The sequence below is a fragment of the Mus musculus genome, chromosome 10 (assembly GCF_000001635.26).
Source record: "Mus musculus strain C57BL/6J chromosome 10, GRCm38.p6 C57BL/6J".
In the NCBI taxonomy this organism is placed as follows: Eukaryota; Metazoa; Chordata; class Mammalia; order Rodentia; family Muridae; genus Mus; species Mus musculus.
This window is the reverse complement of record NC_000076.6, coordinates 38,175,335-38,183,545: the sequence shown is the minus strand read 5'-3', so window position 1 is coordinate 38,183,545 and position 8,211 is coordinate 38,175,335. Positions and strand designations below refer to the sequence as shown.

At 38.0% G+C, this 8,211-nt stretch overlaps 1 long non-coding RNA gene and 1 other non-coding gene across 2 annotated transcripts; both read right to left on the bottom strand.

Moving 5' to 3' along the window:
• Positions 1-1,642: 1,642 nt before the first annotated feature.
• Positions 1,643-7,772, bottom strand: 4930591E09Rik (RIKEN cDNA 4930591E09 gene). Its single transcript, NR_131035.1, has 3 exons — positions 7,682-7,772; positions 1,926-2,166; positions 1,643-1,796 (listed from the first exon to the last, which is right to left on the bottom strand). It is a non-coding gene; the product is annotated as an RIKEN cDNA 4930591E09 gene (long non-coding RNA).
• On the bottom strand, positions 3,962-4,093 carry Gm24889. The gene has a single exon (XR_003949107.1). It is a non-coding gene; the product is annotated as a small nucleolar RNA SNORA17 (small nucleolar RNA).
• Positions 7,773-8,211: the final 439 nt, after the last annotated feature.

The window sequence follows — 8,211 nt, the reverse complement described above, 5'->3', positions numbered from 1 at the left end:
AACTCAGATCTTTAGTGCTTGTATGGATGTGCTTTACAAACCAGTTCCAAGAGCAAGTTTTGAAGATGAGAAACAGATGAACTTATAATGCCCATCGGTAGCTACAGTCAAAGCTTCCCTGATAACATAACAAGTGGTTCATAGGTTTGGAGTAAAAAGTGAGTTTAAAAGAGATATAAAATTGAGTAAATATTTATATATGAATTATAATCCTCTTTGTCTTATCCAACAGCCAAGCAGTAACTGCCAACCAAGTACAGCCAAGTATATAACCAAAGGGGGAAAATTCTCTGCTTTACTTAAACTTTTTCTGACAAATGGAGAGATTATTATATTCCAGATCTATTGACTGACATAGAGCCTTGATCACACTTTGGTAAAAATATCCAACTTTAAAAAAGTTTACAGTTTTATTCAATCACTTTGAAATATAAAGGGAACAAAGGTTTAAACAAGATATAGGACAATTTAACCTTGAAAAAGTCATTGTGGAACTCTACTGTAATCCTAGTCCTCAGAAGCCCAAGGACAGGAAAATTACAAACATAAACTAGCCTTACTTACATAAGTGACGCTTTGTTTTAAAAGCCAAAACAAACATAATGAAAAGTAGCACAAAGGTTCACTTCCATGTATGCATCTGTTTGTGCACATGTTTATATTACTACAGCATATACTGTACATACATATGTAATTTTTAAATTAAATAAACATTGTGACAGTCAACTCAAGAGCTACAAACTGAGAAGTTATTAACATTTGACAGGTGCATGGAAGAATCTGTTTTCTTTAATGATGTGACAACTGGTAGATCAACAATTGTAAGACCCATTTCCAGGATTTGTTGGGCAACTCAAACTGACCATAATGAGGAAGGAAAAGAAAGGAAAGAAGAAGAAAAAATATCAGAGTTGTATGGGAAGAGATAGGAGGTTGGGAAGGATGGTTATGTGAAGAGCTGGGATTTAAAAGGTATGGGTATTTTCAAAATATGTAGTATAATATTTCCAAGGAAATATAAAACCTTTGTTTAAAAAAATAAAACAAAAAATGAGAGGCATGGCATTTAGAGGGGACATTTTGGGAGAAATATGAGGAGAGTTGGAGGGAGGTAAGGAGAGTAGATGCCATCATATTTTACTTTAAACGTAATTTTAAAATGTGAAAAAGAAAAACAAATATCTTAAATTTGAAGTATCATTAACAAATTTGAAAATAGGAAAACTATTAGACCAAAAGAATTCTTTAAATATAAATGAAACATACCATTATAGGAATATACAGGGAAATGTAATAGTTATGCAAGTGTAAGTATAACACTTAGATATTCAACACACTAAGCATTGTTCTAGAGTTATGAGAACAAAAAAGGAATAGAATTAAATCAATTTTAAAACACAAGATTTTTTTTAACCTGTGCTAGGGAGGTATGTTCAAGGACCTTTGACAACATCAATCAAAATGTGATTAAAAATCCACCTAGGTATGATTTTGTAAAAATCACATAGTAGTAACCATATTAAAATGTAATGAGCTCCTTCTAAGCACTAGCTAGCTGAATTTAGTCAATTCACAGTGTAAACATGCACAAACTCACCAAGCTATACAGTAGGTGTGAAGGAAATAAAGGGAAGAGAGAACTGTAATTAAATTATAATGTGAAAACAACAATGACAAAAAGCATAACACTGTGCCAGGTGCAGAGGGATTAGGATAGGAGTTCAACATCAAGTTAATCCCAGCTTCAAAACAAGTTTGAGGTCAAGCAGGCCAACGTAAAGCCATGTCTGAAAAAGCTAAAAACAAACATAGTAAAACACATAATGCTGTAAACCATATACACATCCTTAAGTGTAAAATAATATAAATTAAAAAGTAATAATAAATTAAAAGTAATAATGACTTCAAACATCAATTACAGTTACCTGACAAATTTGCATTCCAATTAGGGTTCAGGTCACTGTTCTTCCTTGAATCACCTGGAACTTTTTGAAGGTTTCACTCCTCACCAAGACTAGGCAACCCTAGCCTCTAGCAGAAGCTGTTGGCCATTCGCGGGCATCCCTCTCTATCTCTGTCCTTTTCCACAGATGATTTGTCTAGCACAGGGGCTTCAGGACAGCTAGGCAGTTTACATGTAATCCAGGGCTCCTTAGTCAAATGTTCCTGAGAATAGAGAAAGAGAGAAATTCTAATTTTCTTCCAAATGAATCATTTATATAGAAAAATTGCAGAATCAAGAAATAGGCAGAAGTAAGCTGAAATTAATAATTGAAATCAAGTGTGGAATGCTGATTGTCAAAGGTTCTAGAAGGGCAAAGGAGGGGAAGGTAGGAAAGAGCTGATCAATGAATAGGATCCCAGTGTGCTGAGTTACAACACGATGGGGTGAAGAAGGGAGCAGGTGTTTCTGGGCAGTATAGTGACTACAGATTGGTCATGACATGCTTTTGAAAATTTGTAGAATGAGTCTTAAATACCTTTACCAAAGAAATAATGAATATTTGAAGTGTTAGTTTTTTTGGTTTTGTGTGTTTTAGTTTTAACTCTTTATTGGTTCTTTGTGAATGTCACATCACGGACTCCAGTTCCACTCATCTTCCCCTCCCTCCCTTCCTTGAACCTCTACCCTTGTAACTTCCCCCGTCCCCCAACAAAGAAAAGAGAAAAAATCTCATTGTGGAAGGAGCAGTGTGTCACAGTATTTCCCATAGCATATCCTTTTTGTCTACACTTCTTTGCTTACAAATGTCATGGGAATGACTCATTGGTCTGGTCTGTTGGTATGAGGCTTGATCTGGCTTTTGCTATTCTGTCTATACTGGAACCTCCCTGAGACTCCTCTCAGATGTCCTGTTGTTGCCTTCTTTCATGGAGATCCCATAATTTTGAATCAGCTCTTTCATGCACTCCAGCAGTTCATTGATAGGGTAAGGCTGTTTAGATCTGGGTCTGAAAGGTAGATATCTGAACTGGTTACCTTGCAGGTTCTTCTGGTTTTGGGCCCTGTGACCAGCTCATCCCAATTCCTGATGTGATCAGATAAGCTCTACAGAATATTGCAGTTGGTTAGGGGCAGGGTCTGCTTTCCTGCTCTCAAGGCCCCAGGGCCAGCTTTCCTACAATGCCCCAGTGAATGTTGGGGAAAGTTCTACTCAGCCCGCAGACATAAACAAGTCCTTGGGCAGGCAGCTGCCAAGACCTGGGATGTCTCTCTGGCCTTTGGAGGTAACAGAACCCTGCTGCTGTGGGGCCACAGACTCAGATGTGGATCCTGGTGACAGCATTGGCCAGTATCCCACCATACTACCAGGTGACATCACCAGCTATTCAGATCTGTCCGTTCTTCACTATCCTTAAGACTACACCAGATACCTACTCCTCAGACCCAGATCCGGGACTTTGTATTGGCCCACCCAACATCTACCCCATTGACGAACTGCAGGAGTACATGAAGGAGCCTGTCCTACTGGTCTAAAACTACAGGATCTCTAAGACACAAGGCAACAAGGATGACTTTTTTGTGCCCACATCTTTCTTTCTCTTTTTCTTCTATTTCTCTACCACTTTCTTGCTCCTCTTCGTGGTACACTGGGTCTCAGAGTATCTGGGGTCTTATCAAGAGTGATGTCAGGAGACATATGCCCTATGTGTGGATTATAGTGCCAGGAAGAGGTCATCTTGGGCATGGTCTACCCTCCTCCAGGCCTGCATGACACCAGAATGGTAATCATCTCAGGCTTGCTCCTCACCCAGGAGAGCCTGAGTGGCCCCTCAAAAGGTTATTCTGTTTTGGACTCACTCCCACCTGGGGTCCTGCAGTCCCAGACAAGGTTCTTCTTGCCCTGAAACCAGCCCAGGACTGTGTAGCACTGGATTTGTGTTCATCTCAGGCTAGCTCCTTATCCTGGATCCTCTGCTGCTATACATGTGATAGTCTTAGGCTTGCTTCTCTTCAGGAAACATTAGGCTACTAATCATTCAGATACTCAAAAGTCAGAACATTGAGCTTAAACATAGCCTCTCTCCTCTTTGCCACCAACTGATATACAGGTGACATAGGAGTCATACTTGTAATATTGCTAGGTACAGTATGAAACGCTGTTTTCAATAACATTATACAATACATATATGCATTGAAACATCAAGCGATGTTCCATTAATGCATAGAACATTTTTAAAATATTTTTATTAGGTATTTTCCTCATTTACATTTCCAATGCTATCCCAAAAGTCCCCCATACCCTCCACCCCACTCCCCTACCCACCCACTCCCACTTTTTGACCTTGGCGTTCCCCTGTACTGGGCATATAAAGTTTGCAAGTCCAATGGGCCTCTCTTTCCAGTGATGGCCGACTAGGCCATCTTTTGATACATATGTAGCTAGAGTCAAGAGCTCCAGTGTACTGGTTAGTTCATAATGTTGTTCCACCTATAGGGTTGCAGATCCCTTTAGCTCCTTGGGTACTTTCTCTAGCTCCTCCATTGGTGGCCCTGTGATCCATTCAATAGCTGACTGTGAGCATCCACTTCTGTGTTTGCTAGGCCCTGGCATAGCCTCACAAGAGACAACTATATCAGGGTCCTTTCAGCAAAATCTTGCTAGTATATGCAATGGTGTCAGCGTTTGGAAGCTGATTATGGGATGGATCCCCGGATATGGCAGTCTCTAGATGGTCCATCCTTTTGTCACAGCTCCAAACTTTGTCTTTGTAACTCCTTCCATGGGTGTTTTGTTCCCAATTCTAAGAAGGGGCAAAGTGTCCACACTTGAATTTCATGCATTTAGCAAATTGTATTATGAATCAGTCATAATATAATTTAGCTTTTAAAATGGCAGAAAAGTTCTGCCTATGTACTCTGTAGCTTTTTCTCTATTTGTGACAAATTAATGTAATATATTTGCTGTAGCTAGCCAATTAATATTGCTACACTATATTAACTACTTTCTATATTTTATTTAGGGTCTCTTTGCCTTTTCCCTTTTGGTGACTACTGGCAAGTTGTATCTTGGGATATTTGTAGTTAAATTTAGCTGATACTTTTCTAATAGTAAGATTAGGGTGCTTTCATTTGGAGAAAAAAAAATCTTTACGACTTAACAAATAAACCAGAGATTGTTGGTAGTGTTAAACTTATTTACCTTCATATAGGAGAATATTTTATAGGTTTTTCTCTGAAAAATTATTATATTTCTCTTTATTATTGACTAAAACAAGACATTACATAGCCCACAACTGAAGAATGGGTTGTTGGCCCTTCCTCCCTCCCTCTTGGGGCAATATATATATATATTCTTCATAATGGCAAATTTATAATTCTTCACAATGACAAACACTTCTCACTGACTTAATTTTCAGTCAGAGTGGGATGTACTCACAAGCATTAATTTTATACTTTGAGTTATATTTCAATGACACATTATTTCCTCTACTACTCACATTTTGACCACCAGGCTACCTTTTGGTTGGTGGATCTAAGAAGGCTAGATGGGAAGGGGAAATTATAAAGTGACTCTCTTGTTCCATTATCAAGAGACTCAGTGTGTACTATCTATGATAAAGAAATGAACAAAAACCTAATATATAAGAAAGACAAGAGCTCTTATGCAGGGTAACTGAAGTAAATTTACATAGTAAATTTGAGAGTCTTGGTTGGTCTTTGTTGTACTACTTAGTCAGTGAGGCAGAAACTCTGTCATAGGCAACATAAAAACCAACACCAACTAGATCTGATCACAGGCCACAGCTCATCAGTGCTTGCTCTAAAGTATTTACTTGGAACTTAAAAGACAAATTTTAAAAAAGGGTGCTGTCATTTTATTGAGAAAAGATGATTACCATGGAGGGGTTTAAGTGAGCTAAAATTTGAAAGCTATTCAATAATAATTGATAAACTGATGTTTAAAGTTTGTATATCAAAACTCAGTGACATTCAAATATTATTTAGAAATCTGGAGGTAACTTATGTATGGCTGTGTCCTTTAAAGCAAATAGTGAAAATGAGTACAAACAGTTGTGTCTTGGGAGTGAGCCTGAAATGGGTAGAGAAAGAGTGTGAACTAGCTCTTTTCTTCATGTTTCTCCCCATGAGGAAGGTCCTAAATATAAGTCTTTTATTTTGATAAATATTGTTAAACACTGTAACATGATATACGTTCAGAGATAGAATTCCCATTTAGTAATCAACTAAAATCCATTAATTATCTATGCTGTTAAATCTATGTGAACAGTACAAATTTCATTTGTGGCAGAGAATATGATATTTCAATATAATTTATAAATCTATGTGCAGTGTTTTAAATCCATGGTTAAAATAGATATCACCTATGAGTATATGAACAGTATTTCCTTTGGCCTTATTTTAAAGAAAAATTTAAAAGACTGGTAGGCAATGTCTTTGTGTCTACAAATACATGCATACTTCTTTTCCAAGAACAAAATAAATATCATTTGACCATGATGGTGTGGAAAAATTAATGTTCATTTTGATTCCCTCATGGAAAACTTTTTTTATATTTGCTCACTTTAATATGATGGCAATTGCCAGTTTTGCATTTGCTCATTATTGGATGCTCAGCAGGGGCTCAGTTATCATATGCACAAGCCTCGTTGGAACCTCAATAATGTATCATGTCATAATTTTTCCTTGTAGAAATTACATTCTAGGTCAACATGTTCTATTTAATTACTTCACCTTTAAAAACTTACATTCTTCCCAGCACTCGGGAGGCTTAGGCAAGCGGATTTCTGAGTTCGAGGCCAGCCTGGTCTACAAAGTGAGTTCCAGGACAGCCAGGACTATACAGAGAAACCCTGTCTGGAAAAACAAACAAACAAACAAAAAACCCTTAACATTCTTTCATATTTTCCAACCACTCCTTTTCATTTAAGAAGGGCTATAAGGCCAAGAACAGGGTTTCACCATATCTTTGATATGTATTGGCTGACTTGATTTTGATTTGCAACATTCAATGAGTTGTTATTTTCTTTACTGTACAGCATTAGCATATATGATACACAAATTTCCAAGGATAAATTTGTTAATTTGTAGGGTTATTTTTGAAAATCCTACAACTATATGTGAAATTGAAAAAAATGACACTATGTTTTTAAATCACTTTAGTAATTCATGGCTGCGAGTTAGTGCTTATTGAACATTGTTTTATAAATATTGGTTAATAATTAAATCAGTACATAATCAAGTTACCAATGCTTATGACTATCAATAATTTGTTTAAATTCAAATTGCTTTTTCTATGTTTATTTTGTGATGAAAAACAAAATCATAATGAAATGCACTTGGAAATTAGAAAAATGTTTCATATTTGTTAATATAGTTGTGGGTTTTTTTAGGTTATCAATATTTTTATTTTGCATTTTCTTTACATTTCAAATGTTATCCCCATTGCTGGTTTCCCCCTTCCCCAGAAATCCCTTATCCCATACCCCTCCCCCTGCTTCTAAGAGGGTATTCCTTCACCCACCCACTCACTCCTGCCTCCCCACCCTCAAATTCCCCTACACTGGGGCATCAAGTCTTCCAAGGACCAAGGGCCTCTCTTCCCATTGATGCTACATATGTGGCTGGAGCCATGAGTCCCTCCATGTGTACTCCTTGTTGCTGGTTTAGTCCCTGGGAGCTCTAGGGTGTCTGGTTGGTAGATATTGTTGTTCTTACTATGAGTTTGCCAACCCCTTCAGCTCCTTCTGTCTTTTCTCCTCTATATTGGGGACTCAGTGATCAGTCCAATGGTTGGCTGTAAGCATCTGCCTCTATATTTGTCAGCTCTGGCAGAGACTCTCAGGAGACACCTATACCTGTCAGCATGCACTGTGACATACACAATAGTGACTGGGTTTGGTGACTGTATATAGGATGGATCCCCAGGTGGAGCAGTCTCTGGATGGTCTTTCCTTCAGTCTCTGCTCCATACTTGGTTTCCATATTTGCTCCCATGAGTATTTTCTTTTCCATTTCTAAGAAGGACCATAGCGCCCATGTGGGAAATATTTAAAAGAACCCTCTACCTTTGCATGGCCTGCTTCTCTCAGCCTGCCATCTCTCCAGCTGAGCTGGACCAGCAGGCTTCTAGTGCTCCTGCTGCCTGCAATTCTCTCCAGCTAGCCTCTGCAGTGTCTGGCTCACTTGTCTCTAGAGTCCCTAGTTCCTTTTCCTCCATAAACACCTGTAATCAGCTATCCCACATT